Source organism: Thalia democratica, chromosome 5 (assembly GCF_965202585.1).
Source record: "Thalia democratica chromosome 5, ktThaDemo2.hap1.1, whole genome shotgun sequence".
NCBI classification, from domain to species: domain Eukaryota; kingdom Metazoa; phylum Chordata; class Thaliacea; order Salpida; family Salpidae; genus Thalia; species Thalia democratica.
In genome coordinates this window covers 41,528,960-41,546,937 of record NC_139169.1, presented here as the reverse complement: position 1 = coordinate 41,546,937, position 17,978 = coordinate 41,528,960, and positions in this window count along the sequence as shown.

Sequence of the window (17,978 nt, the reverse complement as noted above, 5' to 3'; positions counted from 1 at the left end):
GTTGCTACTTTAACTTCACTGCTATTTCTTGTTAGAAGGTTTTTTAACAAATAGGTTTTGAACTATTTTTTTAAACTAACGCACTTATAATTTGTTGGCATCTTCTTTTTAAAATAAAGTTTATAATGTGTAAGTACTATGCTAACAATAAAAATTAGTGTCACAAAGTTAGAAATTTAAACTTATAAAAAATTTTAAACTTAAGTAGGTTTGTTTTTTTTTTTTCAAATAGGTTATTTTTTCTTTTTTTATAAATTTTGATCATTAAAATATAAAATCACTCAGTTGTGTTGGTTTATTGTTTTAAAACTACATAAAATAAAAACTGCTTATCATTAGCAACGTATCGGTTTAATATAAACTAATTTAAATTTATTGTTTTATAAACTTAGGTAACATATATGAAATATCACCTCTAGCTGGTTTTTATTTTTGTGAAGTTAAAAACTTAGATAAAATAATGAAAACGTTAAACATAAAACTCGTTGCTCAGATTTACATTAGTTAAATTGTTTTTAAGAAAAATAAATAAACATTTTAATGCTTTCAAATTAAGTTAATAAAACCTCTTATAGAATATAAACAGATTACTTTCTTTCCATAAGTTTTATTTTGTTTATAAATATGTGCCAATTACAAAAGTAATTTATGTGTCTCTTCAATTCATTTTAATCGGTTTTTGGTGTTCGTTTTAAAAAACGTTAGTTTAAAAACGCTCTGATGTTTGTTTCGTCCGTATTTTTTTAGAGTTGTACCTAACAAAAATATTTATAAATATTTTAAAGATTTTATCACCTGTCCGACAAAAACGGTTAAAAATTTCTTTACATCTGAACTGCATAAACTCATTCTTTTTTAAAGGTTTACAGTATTTTTTAAATTTAAATCGATCGCATGCATTATGAAACATTATAAAAATTAGTTTTGGATAGCACAAATTATCTTTAAGAATAAAATAAAATTACAAACAGACACATAACATATTTAAAATATTAATTTACTTTTAGTTTGTTATTAAAGTCAGTGGTAATTTATTATTCAAAATATTTTTTTCTTAAATAATTTGCTTTATTGCCTTTAAACTTTTTATCCTTTTATCGTTTTTTGAATAAAGAAGTTCTTTAACAATAATCCTGTTTGAAGAAGTTGTACAAAAAATCGTTAACTCATTTCAAAGCTATCACTAAGTATTTTATAAATCAGTTTTATTAAGGTAACAAAGTTTTTATCACAATTTTACGTATAATTTTAAAACTTTCATATATTTTAGTGACAATATTACAAGCTTAAATATGTAGCGGCACCATCAAGTAACTTTGTCACTCAAAACTATTTATTCAATAATATCTCATTAATACAGTTTAACTAAAAGTAGTATTGGGAAACAGTACCACACTTAAAGAATGTAATTTAAAATGTACCGTGTCTTAGAACAAGTACAACTTTAGAATTTTCTATATAGTATTAAGAAATAAAAATGTTTTTATTTTATATCATTTAATGCAATTTGACTTTATTAAAATTATCTAAACTTTAAATGTTTTAGTTTGCTGCAAGAAGATATGATTACGTATCGTTTTTTTTTTTTTAAGATTTTTTTCTTAAAATTTCATCAACTGTTTTATTGTACACTAAAAATGTATGTGTTTTCAAAATTACTTATTTAAATATCTCCAATAATTTAAATTTAGTATCAGCTTTTAAATTTCTTAAAGCTTTGAAGTGTATTTGCCAAATCATACTAATAAAACTTTTTTTCTATTAATAAAATAAAGCAAGATTGAAGACAGTTTTAAACATTAAATTTACTTTATTTTAAAGCAAGTTTTACAAAATCAAGGAGTAGAGAAAATGTGGCAAACGATTTTAAATAAATATAATAAATATAGAACGATAAAAATAAATTTCAAAAGTAAATGAAGTTTTTCAACGATTAACAAAAATCATTGTATCAAGTACATACAATAACAATTGCTTAGAATTTTAAACTCTTTTTAAAACAGTAATAACTTTAAAATCCTCGGTTTTATTTTGCATTGTTGTTAATATTTTTTAGCTTAAATTCGGTAAGTTCAAACCGCACTACATCAGTAATCAAATATTTTGTTATCAAAAAGATAGTTTTTGTATTTTTTAATTCAAAAATTCAAAGAAACTGACTATATCATTGCAACACATATTTCTTAGTAGAAGAAAAACTATGCATAGTAGTTACCTGCAAAAAAAGTAGTATAATAACTTGTGCCTTTAATTTTACATGAACAAATTATCTAACCAAAAATAAAGTAAGTAGTTTATAAATTACTCTAAAACAATTATCATTAATAAAAAAATACTTTTTAAACTGAATCACTAAATACTTTTTGAAAATTCTTTACTTAGCATTTCTCATTTTACCAAAAGTCTGCTTAACTTTAGCTTATATTTCTCTTTTTTAATTATCTGTCAAGTGTAAACGAAGCCTAGTTTTATTAAAAAGTTTTCAAGTTTCATGCAATTATGTTTTCAAACACTTACCTAAAATTAAAAGCGCTGGCTAAGATGAGCTTTGAATTTTTTTTGATAAAAATAAGTGCATTTCAACTTTCAAGGCATAACATTTTTATTGTAAATAACTATTAATTTTTGATAATTTTTTAATACATTTTTATTAAAAATGATGTTTTTATCAAACAAAACGTAGTTAATCAGTTAAAAACTTTGTGTAATCCGCTTAACCTTTAAAAACTGTTTAATTTACTTTTTGTTTCAAAAAATAAAAACACACTTTATTCATTAAAAGCTTAAATGCAGGTAACTGAAAAATAAATCAAGCATTTTCTAAAGATAAAAAAGTAGTATTATATATAGATAAAATACCAATAACTTCATTATATTTAGTCTTATAACTTCTAGTAGAGTCTATAAGTAACTATTTACAAACGAGCTTTTAACGAAATAGGCAACTTAAAAAGCCATTTTTATTAACTTACATAATATTTCTACAGATTAATGTTATATTTTGGTTTTACATAACAACCAAAAGTTGATAAACAAAAGTAAAGAAGCTTTTGACATCAAACTAATTGAATTGCATATTTCAAAGAACTATTGTTTTAAAACAAGCAAAATAATTTACAAAAGCAGAAAACGTTATATGTTTGTTGCATAAACGTTCATTGTAATTTTAATTACAAAACTTATCAACATTTGCCTATTAACGTAGTCACAAAATTTCAAAAGTGTTTAAAAAATATATATTAACAAATCTTACCTAAAACTTTGAGAGCTAGTTAAAATTTAATCAAACTAGAATTAATACAAAACTGGAATACTTCTGTAGTAAAATTTTAAAAATATTAAAGTTTCGTTAAGTGTAAATTCAGTTGAGTATAAATGTATACCGTTCTTTTATATTCTTCAAAATAAAGAACAAGATCTAAATTATTAAAAATTTACTGATTTTTAAGTTTAAAAAATATTTATAGTTTTAATTGTATTTAAAAAAGTTAGTCTGAGTAGAATAATGCGTTTTTTTAACATTATTAATCCTTGTTGTAAACTATATTTAAAAAAAAGTAAATCTTTAAATCTTTACTAACTTTTAATTTTTACTTTAAAGATAGCTAAGTGCGATAAATGATTACGCATTAAATAAGAATTGAAAACATTATTTAAGCAACAATCAAAACATGTTGTTGCCAAGTTCTTTGCTTTGTTTATTTTACTTGTAGTAAAGCACAGATGTGATTATTTAGTTGAATTAGTGTTTTTGTAAAAAATTTTAACTTCTTTTTAGTTGTTTTTCGAAATTACGGAAATGCAGATTATTAGTAGCTTGTTATTTTTTGTTGTGATTTTATTATACCTTTTTAAACTAATTTTCTTAACCAAATTTATTTTTTGTTATTGACTATTACTCTAAAGTAAAACTTTATTTATCATATTTATAACCTAGTTTAGTCAAAAATGGTTTTATAATTACAAAAAAGTACCGTTTAACAATCAGCTTAGAGCATAATTTTAAAAGCTTCAACTAAACAATAAATAAAAATTAATGTACATAGTACGATTAGAACATAAACAAGTTTGAAATAAAAATGTCCGAGAGAAAAATTTTTAGAGAAAAGTTCGGTTACGATCCGGGGGATAATTTTGAAAACGGAAGATACAACCCGCTGCTGCTGATGAGGAAAATGAAAGTGGCGGGAAACAGGAGCGGGTGGGAAACCTCCACTTGGTGGCACAACAGAGAAGAAAAGATAATGCAGGTGAGTCAGTTTGACAAAACTTCGAGTTGCGAGAAGAAAACGGCCGAAGTGAGGGCGGTGTGCCACAACTGCAGCAAGATTTGTCACCCGAATTTTGTCACGTGCCTGAACGTGCACGAGAGCGAGGAGAAGATCAGCGTGGTTCAGAACCACTTCGTTCACGGATCATTGGTGGACTTCATGAGGAAAAACGATCCCTTCTGCGAATCCCGATCGCGGGTTGCGGTCAAGGGACTTTTGTTGACGCTCAAGTTCCTGGAAATAGTCGGGTTGGAAATTGTCAATTTCGGCCTGCACTCGCTGAAAGTGAATGAGCGGAAGACGCTGACGATTGACGACCTGAACATGCGCAGGACCAAGAAAAGGGAAATCCCCCGTGAGTACTTGACTTTATGGTTCATCAGCGGGATTTTGCTTGACGACAAAATAAAGGTTGTCATTTTCAACTCATTTATTTGAATGTATTTTGTTTAATTAATTGAGTTTATATTAATCAAACAAAACTATTTAACTTAATCTAAACAGCATGTTAATAGTAAATAATTTTCTTACAAAAGCAAAGATTTTACTAAATAGTAATAATTATAATACGTATTTGCCTGTATCATAAGCTGTCGTCGCGGTGATTGGTTTTATTTAATTCAAACTTTATGTAATTTACAATTTACGACATTGTATTTATGTGATTTTTTTAATAACTCGACTAAATACATATTAATTTTTCGAATTTTTTGTAGGTTTTTTTAGTTAAACTAGTTCTTGTTACAGGTAAATAACCTAGTTTTTGGAGAAATCATTCATTTACTTGTCACCGGAAAAAGAGTTGATAGCCGCAATTCTTTTAAAAATGACTCAAGATTATCAGAACCCTGCAAAGAGTTGCTAAGCAACCTTTTTTACAACCCAATATTTACAACAGAGGACTTCATCAAGTGCAAATGGATGACAAGCTGAAAACTCAATTTCTGTTTTTTAGTTGTTTTTAATGCTTATAAATAAAAACAACAAGTTTTACAGGCTTAATTATTTTTAATAAATCAGTGCTTTTTTTTTTAGTTCAGAAGTATAGTTTAAATACAAACAGAACATTTTAAATCTTATTAAAGCAAAAAAATAAAAAACATAAAAACTAAGTTTTTTGAGGTCGTTAGATTGCGGCATTTATAACAATTAATTGAGTTTTTATCGTACTTTTTTTAAAAAGCAAAATAAAGTATTGCGACGGTACATATACACTTTTGTATTTGAAAAGCTCTGTCTTGGTAAGAATTTTCTTTTAATTGATTTTTTTATCCGTTTTTATATTTTTGTTTACGTAATCTTTAGATAAATATTACTATTGTTAACTATTAATTATCAAACTAATTATTTTATAAACAACTAAACATGTATCTCGTACATAACTAGATAATTAAAATAGGATAACTGGAAAATAGACTAGAAACAGTCTACAACTAATATATTTGCAACAGGACCCTAAATAAAACTTTAAAAACTAGTTTTGATTAAGTACATTAAAAACAGCTATTCTCGTATGCAAAGTTTTACTTTGGGAAGCTATACTAAAGGAGTTTTTTTATTCATTTTTGCAAAATATTATAACAATGTGATTATGAAGTTAGCACCGCAGTATACTCTTAATTAATTTTAAAACGTACTTCTAAAATTTTATTCGATATTTTTTTTAATAAAATTTTATCACTACTTCTTATAGTCGCAGGCTAGATTCTACAGGCGTAATGCGCTTGTTGCATAAAATATAAGTTTTTACAGTATTTTGTGATTTGTAGGTTGAGAAAGAAATAAAAAATTAAAGCATCCGTTTTAGAAAAATAAAGCCATGCAAAGAAAATGTTTTTGTAAAAATACATCATAGTTATATAGGTATTCTCTTTAAGAAGGTAAGCATTCTTGAAGTTTTCTGTCTATTTACAGACTTTTAAAACATATTATATCACAACTATTGTATAACGCGTTTAATTTTTATCTAGAATATTATTTACATTATAACATTTTAATTGATAAAGTACATGACCAAACTTAATTAGTATGACTTGGAAGCTTTTCTAGCAACTTTTAATTTAATTAGCAATACATCATATTACTGTACAGTGTACATAAATAGTACATCTTTTACCTATCTATAAGTTTTAACATATTATTATTTTTTTATTAATATAAAGTACTTAACCTAACTTTCAAAGGATATAAACATTAATGTTATTATTGAGTTAAGACTATTTTACAAATGTTAATAGAACAACCTATAGTGTAAAACTTCACTCTTACATTTTATCATATGACTATCAAATGAAAACTGCAGTTTTATAATTAACCAGTGTTTATAAAGATAAAAAATAATAGATAGTAAAATTAATATCAACTAAAATCCCCGATAGATTTGTTTTAGTATTATTTAAATATAAAGCAATTCATTTCAGCATTGATTTTATTCAAGTGTTACGAAATTATAAGTACATAAAATTGCACATTAAAACAAACACAAAAATAAAAAAAAATGTCTGTACACTTTATACTAAGCAATTGTTGCAAGACGTGTGTGCTCTATGCTGGATAAACTACTGGAAGTTAATTTCAGGAAAATGCTTTCTAATTTTGAACTTCATTAATTGTGTAATCAAGTTGTGTCGGTTTTGCATCCTGCAAATATTAAGTTTAGTTTATTAAGCTTCGATGAATAATTTTTCTATTCTTTTTATTTTTAAAATCATTTTATAACATAGAAGTTTAAATGATTTGTTTTCATACAAACATTAATATTTTATTAGTTATACATATTACTGTTGATTGAAGTTTTTTTTAACAAAAAACATTCCGAATAAACATCATTAATCTTAAGTAGAACAGATGTAAGTAAAAAAACTAAATTTAATTAGGCCAAGTATTTTTAAGACCATTTTACCTAAATTATATATAAACGAGTACTACTTTGTTAAATGATTCAAATGGTTTTAAGCAGAAAATTTCCTAACAGCACAATTTGTTCTTAATGTTTAAGTACAACTATTAGTGAATGTAAATGCAAAAACTCACCTTAAACAAGCCACCACCGTTCATGTAATCCTTGCAGCAGTCAGGGTGGAAATTTATGTCATCATGTCGAACACAGTTCACGTATTCCCATTCATCATCGTCATCGTTATATTCGCTTCTAAATTGACTGCCGCACATCCCGCAATTCTGTACAATGTTTGTTCGCGATTATTTGACGTTTCTGCTTTACTTTAAATATTGCAAAATGCTACTATATTTTTTAATAAAAATGTTGGTGCCAAAAAGTACGAGCGAAGTTCTTACGTGGTTAATATCTATTTTATTCCGTGTACGTTTACTTATAATTTTTTGTTTTTGATTAACAATTACTTTTTATCTATTCTTCAAACATTAAACTTACATCGCCCTTATATTTGATCGGAACAGTTGCTACTTTATCAACTTTTTTTTCTTCCTCTAACTCGTTATTTTCATTTGTCTTATCTTGAACGTCGATTTGTTTTTTAGATGATCCTTGTTTGAACCAGTTCTAAAAAGTTTTTACTTGTTAATTTAAATATTAGACAGCTTTTTAATCGTCCTGTTATTAATACTTCAAATAAAAGTATAGTTTTTAGTACTTTGTAGTTTTAAGTAAGAATTACAAATTTAATATCCTTCACTGATAAGCGTTTTATGATTCCGAGAACTTTTGATAGTTTGCAATAAGTAAAATTAACAATTTTCTTAAGCAGTTAAGAATTTTAGTTTGACTAAAAGCTTATAATATAAATACGTTTTTTTATTTAAAATTAAATTACTTAATGTACAAATACTCCGATAGCAGATTTTGATAAAAGTTTTGTTTACACAAACCATATTTTCAAATTAAAAAACTTACATTTAGTAAAAATGCAAAACTTCTACCAAATGATCAAGCATGTATTGATATTAACAAAACTAACCGCTTTGGTCGGGTACATTTTCCTGCCCTCATGAGATCTCTCCCTAATTTTCGAGTTAGCTCTGAAATGAGCATCGAGATGATCGGCCAACTGCTGAGATTCATCGAATGTCATTCCGCACGAACTGCAGCGTTCTTTTCCGGTATCCAAAGAGCCAATAACGTTGTCACGACGTCTGTTAGAAGTAATGTTACTTCTTAAATATAAACTAAATATAAATGTAGCTCAAAGTGTAAAATATTTGTTTCAAATATACCATTTTAATTCCTTATGACTACTTTAAACTCTAAAAAACTTTTTTTTTTACATTCGCAAACTTTTTTAATTTAAAAAACAAACATATAAATACTGCGAGATTTCCTTTGCATGAACTTCAATGTTCTTTGTTACTTTAATTTTACAAGTTATGACAGAATATTTAATAAATTTTAAACTAAGTGAAAATGAAAATAATCATAAACGTTTTTACTTACTTCTTAAGATCTATTTGAAATGTAAATTTTTTAATTTTAGGTTGTAATGGAGCTTTCTTTTGATCCACTTTTGAGTATTTCGTAGGTTGAGTCTAATAATAAATTTTAATTTATGAAAGCAAAAACTAACTAAAGCTTTAAAATACTTGAAACTATTTAAACTTCTGTTCGAATTCTACAGTATACTTTATGAAAAAATAAACTAAATGTTTTAAAATTGAACCTTTTTTAATTTAACAAATTTAAGTTTTTTTTTCATTTAAGTTTATAAACTAAAATATACAAAAATAACTAAAAAATTAACTAACATAGGCACTTTTATTAGTGTCTTTTAAATTTTGTTCTATTTTCTCGAAGATTTCATTATCAACTCCTTCTTTTCCCAAAACATCAAAGATTTTATTCAAAAAACTCCTTTGAAGTTCGTCGGAATTTGGCGAAACAGGATTTGATACTGTTGGCGCTAAAAATTTTATTTTAATTATGAATTAACTTAATACTTTATATTAATTTATAATAAGTAAACTAAAATCTTTTATATAGCTATTGAAACAAAACTAACTTCAGTTTTAAATCTATAGTTTAGAAATGAGTTAAACCCTTATTGTTGATAAAACATACCTTCATCAATGGACCGTATTCGAGAAATTCCTGATTTCGGTTTCCAACTTGCAGATTGAGGAGTAGGAAACACAGGCGGCTTTGAAGACATTACAGGTTGTGCATTGTGTCTAATATCAAATACTGGTGGTCCTCCAACAAGTGGTGTTGAGTTTGAATACTGTTGAGGCTGCGTGTTTTGATCGGGAACTGTAGATACCACATTTGAAATAGAATATTGTTCTGTGTTTTGTCGATATTGATGTGGCTGCTGCATATATCCATTTCTCTGAAAACAGCTGTCAGGTGTACGAAAACCAGCTGTTTGTTGTGGATACTGTTGCGGTTGTGAGTATGGTTGATGCTGAAATTTATTGAAGTTGCTGTTGCCGTAGAACTGAAAGGAATCTTTTTGATCATACTCAGCATTTGATCGCTGATACTGGTTGTTGTACGGAACCTAAATTTAATGTTTTATAAACTTTTGTCTGTGAACTATAATTTAAAGATATAAAATTATTAGTACATTAATACGTTACATATTTTTTTCTCTATACATTTAATTTTACGCTATTTTACAAAAAACACCTAGTGATTAGTTTTTTGTACAATAAATAATTCTAAATATATTTAGAAATGTTGTCAAGTCTAAAATTTTTTACATTTTCAAAGAAAAAAACAGCAAAAGTAAAAGCTTGTTTATCAATAATAGAATCTAAAGAACTATTTGTTATTCACCATTTTAATATTTTTTTGAGGATATCTCTGTTGACGAATTTCCCAGTTATTTCTTCCAGTATTGTCAATATTTCTGTTTTCAGAAAAACTTCTTTCTCCCGTGTAGGAGTCAAATCTATGACTAGAAGAATTTTCAGCACCATAGTGGAATCCTTGGGTGTTTACTCGATCGCTGAAAAAAATTTTATTATTGATTTTTTGTTATTGTAAGTAAAAAGGATTAAAGTTTATTAAAAACCAACTAAAAGTTGTTTAGAGTTCAAAAATATGTTTTTAATCACAAATAACTTTTAATTTCTATAGATGATATGTATGTGTCATCATTCTAAATATTATTTTGAAATAATTACGTACGATATTAGAAAACTACTTATCAAATACGTTCTTTTTTTCTAAAATTAATTTTTTATATACAACATATTATACACGCTAAAAACAACCAGAAGTATTTAGTAAACTTAAACTACATATATATATATATAGAACTAATTGCGTAAAACTAACTTTCTAGTAAACGTTTGCTCGTGCATACACAGACGCTTCTCTTGTCTTTGATACTCAATAGGTTGCTCTGTGTATCTTTTATTATTGCGATTCATTCCGAAATAATTCATTTTTAAGTTTTTTTTACAATTATTAAAACAAAATTATAACCTGAAACATCATTATTCCTTATATTATTTAAACAAGATGTTGTTTTTTAGCATTAATGTTAATTTTATACTTAATAAAAACAATTAAAAAAATTTAACTATCTATACGTGTTACTTTAAACCGTTCAAAGTTGTTTAAAACCAGAGTCTTTCTTAATTATTGTCTAAGTAGAAAAAGGATTCAAAGTTAAATAAGTGAATTATTACACTTAAATGAAGCATAACTACTTGTTTTATGTAAATGAAAAAACCTTAAGTCTACTTTATAATAGTTTTTTTTTAATTTTAAGTATCAGTTTAAATAACTTACGTTCATTATAATCGTATTTATTAGCAAATTAACTTTGAGATTAAAACTTTACAAAATTTTTTAACTTGATTTCGTTTCAAAAAATAAAAATACTCACAAAAGCTAACAAAAACTGTGACACTTTGTTAAATACTGTTTTAAAATAACACTAGATACACTGTTAGAGGTACAGTATATTTTATTGAACGACAAAAAAAAGAAATAAGAATATTTGGTCCTTGGACCTGGTGCAGGAAAAGTCCCTTTCGGTAATCGAGTCGCACATCACGTATACCTATCTTGTCCAGGAAAACTATTCAAATTATATTTACTAAAAGTTAGGACAAAACAAAAAACCTGAAAAATTAATTTTTGGTATTGTTGATATTAACAAACTATCAATAATTAAAAGATTTAAAACAAACAAATTAAATTTTAAGATTCAAATGTATATATAAAACTTATAAAGATTAAAGCAACCTCATTTTTTGAGCTAATTTACTTCAATGTGCAAAAAGACAACTTTTATTACAAGTTTTTTATATTAAAACATAAAAGAAAACATATATAAGCAAAACTAAACAGTACAATGTACACTACATAGGTTACATAACTAGATCAAAAAATATAACTTAAACCAAATGTTGTTTTTTTCAGCTTTACTTTAACCTTATTCTATTCATGTAAAATTTATTTTGTAGCAATAACTATATTCTTCCTGAAAACTTTATTTATAACTAAAACAACCAAAAAAGATTTTAAGAATGAAACTCGGTTGTATAAAATTTTGTACTTAAGCTAATAGACTTGCAATTACGCTTAAGACCCATTTAAGTTGAAAGAAACGTTATATGTTAATGAAAATATATAAGTAAAATAGAGTTAGATCTTTTTTCTGAAGTTTTACTAAATTAATGTCGTGGTCAAGTTTTTAAAATAACATAGTCAGTTTTTTAGTGAGGATAAGAATCGAAATTTATAAAATAATTGTATATGTGTTAACCTTGCTATATTCAACTAAATATGCAATTCCTATGTAGTTTTTGGTTTGCTTCACAAAAATTTATTTTATACAACGAAATAAGTGTATCTTAAGTTTAGTAATTACATTGAACATTTTTGAAATAAAAATGAACTTACTTGTTCATAAAAAATGCATAATAATCATTTAATTAAATTTAATAACATTTTATAGTGGAAAGTATAAGCAATTTAGTAAATAATATCCCAAATCATGAGTGAAACTTATGTTCACAATTTTTTTGAAAGATCACAACTAAGTTTATAGTTTATTTCAGCTGGCTTCAAGAGATACCCGGATAAATGTGAAACTTCCTAATTGTAATCTTTCTATGCAAAATATTCAACACTCTTTATTTAAAAATTTAGTAAATAAGCAACACCAAAATATAAACAAAGTAATATGAATAGTCTAAGTTTCTTTTCTTTTTTCAGAAATGCACAGGAAATCAGTCAAAACACGCCCCTGATTTATTATAAAAAAGAACCACGGAACACTATTTAACAACACTGCTTCAAGGATATTAGTTACTTTTAGATTAGCTTAAAATAGAAAAAAACTAATAACAATTTATGTTTAAATGAAAATACTTTAAAACCTTAAATGCTGTAAGCTATAAAATATTTAAAGAACTCTAAGTAAGGAATATTGTTAAATAAAAACTCTTAGTGCTAAAATAACAATCACCGAAAAATAGCTAACATGCAGTTCTAAAAAACGTCTAATATTAACTTTTACCAATATCTCAACACAAGCTCTAGGTCTTATCAGCAACTCTGTCTCATAGTTAATAATTTTATCATAAGATAAAATTGCCTTAAATACTTGCGTTCCGGTTAACTGATTTTGTGACACTCAGTATTCCAACATTCATCATTGAAACAATTATCAAGATCGTAAAAAAGATGCATTCCATTAGATCCTTTTTTAGTAATTTTTGGCCAAATTTTTAGTTTCTTTTTTCAAAATTTCTCAAATTCTAGGTTTTTTAGCCGAAGTTGTAAAATTCCACGCTTTTCTAGGATTCGAGGTTTTTTGGCAACCCTGTATTAAGAGTATATTTAAATGATATTAAGTTTGCAGCTTTGTGGTGTATAGTCCCAATGATGGTTTTAAAACATTTTTTGATTAAATATGTTGAAATTTAAAACCTGTGGTCTACCAATACACAAAAATAAAAACTTAAGTAAGAATACTTAAATACCATCAAATGATAACTATGAGTTTTCTGGTGGTATAGGGGCCTAATGTTAATTTTTCAATTTCTATAAATTAAACATAACAAGATCCAATCCCAGTGGTTGACACATATATACATAAAAAATTTTAAGTTAAATAAAATTTCAAAGAAAATATTTAAGTTTTGCTAAATTAATGTCGTGGTCAAGTTGTTAAAATGACATAGAGAGTTTTTAGTAGGAATAAGAATCAAAATTTATAAAATATTTGTTTATGTGTGTGGACTTATCAATATTCAACTAAATTTTCAATTGCTATGTAGTATTGCTACTAGATAAATTAAATAAATTACCCACAAAAATTTATTTTATAAAATAAAACAAGTTTAGTTTAACCTTAGTAATTACATTGAACATTTTTGAAACGAACTTACTTGTTCATAAACAATGCAAAATTATCACTTATTTACATTGAATAGCAACAATAATTAGAGGTTTTAAACAATTAAGTAAATAAAATAGTTTTCCAAATCATAATTCAAATATAAGTACACTGTTTTTTTGTTAGATCACAATTAAGTTAATATGTACAAATTGTACTAATCTACATGAATGAAATTATATTTTTAATGAAGTTTTAAAGACAATTCTTCATTTAATTAAAATAGTTTCTAATTCAATCACTTTTAGATTTATAATTTTTGGTCGTTTTTTCTGTATAATAGCAATGTTTTCATATGGAGTACCAGCATAGCTAGTACTTAAGGATTTGTAGATGAATAATATGGTACTAAAAAACAACATAAATACATCATACTTGGGCATTATAATATAAACATTAACTTAATGAAATGAATATTATCGGTTTATTGTATTATCGATTAGTTATACTGAAATAAATTTAATATAAGTTTAAGACAAAAAGATTTTAAAAAATTATTATTTAAATCATTTTCCTCACTATTTTAACTAAACATAAAAACCATTTTACATATAAAAAGCATTTTTATTACATATTGCACAGTAATAATATTTAAGTTTTTTTTTAATTCATTTTAATTTATACAAATGAGTTAATGTAAAAAAGTAATATCTAATCCACATTTCTAAAATAAATTAAACTTAGATTAAAAATAAAAAGTTTTTAGTATTTCGGTCACAGTTGACTGACAAGTTTCAATAAAAACGAAACCCGGGTTTCAGTCTATCGAAGGTTTGTGGTCTGATGATCGAGTTGGTGTGATCAAACCTTCTGTTTCCTGTATTGACTACATACAGTTTTTTTTAATTATGTTTTCTTCTTACATTTAATAACCTTCTTAAAGTTGAATCCACATTTCGTGTTATCTATCAAATTTTAAACACAAATTATTTAACTTTATTCAGTTAAAAATATTACAAATAAGTCTTAATACAGTTTTCAAATATAATTATGTTCAAATTCTACTATATCAAAATCTAGATTATTAACAATGAGAAAGAAAAGGAATATTAAGCAACTTTTGAAAACGTAAATAAAGTCATGTTCCTCTTTATCTTACGGTGTATTTAAATATAAATATCCTTTGTTTTCCTACAAAACATATCCCACACTATATATTTTAAAAATCTAATGCGAAATAAAAAGTATGATTGACTAAAATTATTTTTACTATTTTTACCTACAATACTATCCATACTTACAATCGTACACAGATATAATATTACCTCACCACTAATTTAACATATTAACTAAGATACATATAAAATATCAGGTAAAGTTAGTAACGGAAATAGTAAGATAATATTTGCAGTCGGTCACTTTAATTTGATCCACTGTACAAGTGGGACGTATTTTGTATATCAGGGTTGCTAAATTTTTTCGGCAAATTTTCTCCAGGATTTCAAAATTTCCTTTAGGTTTTAAAAGTAAAAGTTTAGTAAAGTTGAGGTAATAAACTGTGTTAAATAGTATTAAAATATTAATAAGACATTGTAAAGCTACTTTAAATGTGTTTTTTAATATTAAAAAAATTTGATGATGACAATTTTTTTTCATCTGTATGATAAATTTTTGTGTAAAGTCGAAATTTTACTACTCAACATGTTAAAGTTTTAAAAGTTCCAGGTTTTTCCTTTTTTTTTTTCAAAAATTCTCAAATTACTTCTTTTTCCAGGTTTTTTAGCCTAAACTGTAAAACTACAGGATTTTTGGATGTATAATACATAAATTCTTAAATTGCGAAGTTTTTAGCTTTGAAACTTTTAATAACAAAATTTTTTGGATTAAAATTCTTACTTAGTTGCTATTATACAATAGCAAGGTTACCACTGGTTTTTAGGAAATTTCTTCCAAAATTTTGAAAATACATGTTTTCAAGTCTATCTTTATTTTAAAGTAAGTTTAAGGTTAAAAACTTTGATAATTAGTACGACAAAATATAAAAAATACTGTGAAGCTACTTTAAATTATTTTTAATAATTTTCTTTTTGAGGATGACAAAACTGATTCATCCATTTGATAGGTTTTTCTCTCAAATCAAAACTTTACTATTTAACATGTAAAAATTGTTTACAAATACAAGATAATCCAGGTTTTTTATGATTTTTGTTTAAAGTTGCAGGATTTTTGTCAAAATTGTCAATTCCAGGTTTTTCAAAGATTCCAGGTTTTGTGGCAACCCTGCAATATTTAAAATCATTTAAAAATACTTAGCAAATTTACAGAGATTTTTTTTTAAGTTTTATCAAAATTTCCACTTTTTTAAGCAAACAATTCAGTCTAGGCTTTTTTTTATTTGTATAGTAAGAGCATTAATACATATAAACTACAACCTTTAAAATGGGGTTGTCAAAAGTTTTTTGTAAATTTCTTCCAGTTTAAGAAAAAAAAAGTTTTTTGACCATTTTTTATCATAAAATTAAACTTAAGTTAAAAAAAAATGTCTTAAATAGTATAAGAACATTGAAGAGATGTTGTTTAAAGTTAGTTATTTTTAAAATATTTTTTAATTGAATATATTGTTACTTAACACTTAAAAATAGCTTAAATTTACAGGTTTTTTTAGTTTTTTTTTAATTTCCAATATTACAGATTCTGTCCAATTCCAGGTTTTTCTAGCATTTCAGATCTTTGGAAGTTTTAATTATATATATATATAAAGAACAAATACGGTAGTTTACATTTAAAGGTAAAAATATCAATTTTTTTATAATTTGTTGAGAGTTGCCAATTCTCAAGCAATATGACCAACCAGAGTGTAAAAATAGCTTGAATTTCTTTAAATTAGTCTGAGTTGGCCTGAATTTCACAACAATTTTAAGCAGGGTTGTCACTCTTTTAATCAAAAAAACTGCCCTGAGTGACCATGACATCCTGAGATTTTTTATTCTCCTCAAAACTCTTTTAAAATATTCTTAAAATTAATAAAATCAGTCAGTTTAATATACAATTAAACTAAGATAAAATTAAAATTTAAGATAAATTTTAGGTTTAAAAAAAAATTACTACGTTATTTCTAAGAATAGTGAAGAACTAGCCACAAGGATAAGAAAATATAATAAAACCTTAAAACTGTCTTGAGATATTTATAAAAAATTAAAACTGCCTTGAGTTTCTAAAAAAGTCAAAATATTCTGAATTACCACAAGATTTTCTAGAATTAAGAATCATTTTGAGTTTGCTGTGTGTGTGGGAATTCCGAGTTTAAAAATCTAATTGGTGTCTCTTTGGAACTTATTCTTTGTAGGCAACTAAGATGTTTGTTGAATTAAACTATTTTTTATAATTAACCAACACCTTGCAAACATTTTTTTAAATGTCAAAGATATAAGAAGTAATGCATTTTTATACAATTAGATCTCATGTTAAAGATTTTTAATTCAAAAAGCAGGTGATTTTTACTCTTTTTTCAACTAAAATTAATTTCTAAAATACAAAGGTACAAAGTTAAAGAGTTCAACGGGTTCTCAATGGATAGAGCATTTAAAAGGCAAAAACACCTAATTTATAAAAGCTTACTCTCTTAAAACTTTGAAGCAATAGTTCAAACACTTTCAATTAAAGATTAACTTTACACAATCCGTTTGTAGATATTTTTTATTTCATGTAATAACTTTTTCATACAAAAGAATTACTAGATTACTATTTTAGTTTTGGCTATAAAATTCTTACTTTATAACACTTTAATTGTTAAATCAAGTTTTTTTTTTTTTTTTTATTTCCTAAAAAACTGGGGCTAAATGCTTGAGAAGTTGGGTTAAGAAAAATTTTTAAATTATTTTAAATTCAAAAGAATGAAAAATTAAGAATTAAAAGGTAAATTTTGTTTTTATACATTTGAAATGGAACTTTTTACTAAACTGATTTCATCTAATAAAATAATCAAAATTTTATTTTCTCTATAAACTTTTTATAGTGTAAATATATTTTGAACTTGCAAGTAAGGGTCAATAATAATTTTTGTAAAAATTTTAGACTCTCTATTGTCTGATCAGAGTTGCCACTCTTTGAGTCAAAAAAGTTTCCCTGAGTGACCAAAAACTTCCCTAAGTTTCCCTAAGTTATTTTCAAATCCTTAAAAAAATATATTTATTAAAAAATTACCATTTCAATTCTAAGAATATTGAAAAACTTGCCGCAAGGCAAAAAATTTCTAATTAAGCACTTAAAAATGATTAAAATTAATTTTTTTGAACAAAATATTGAAACTGGATTGACTAAATCTAGAAAAAATTTCCCTGAGATTTTTTTAAAAATCTTAAAATTTCCCTGAAATTTTTAGAAAAAACTAAAACTGCCTTGAGTTTCCCTGTGTTAAAAAAAGAGAATCAAAATT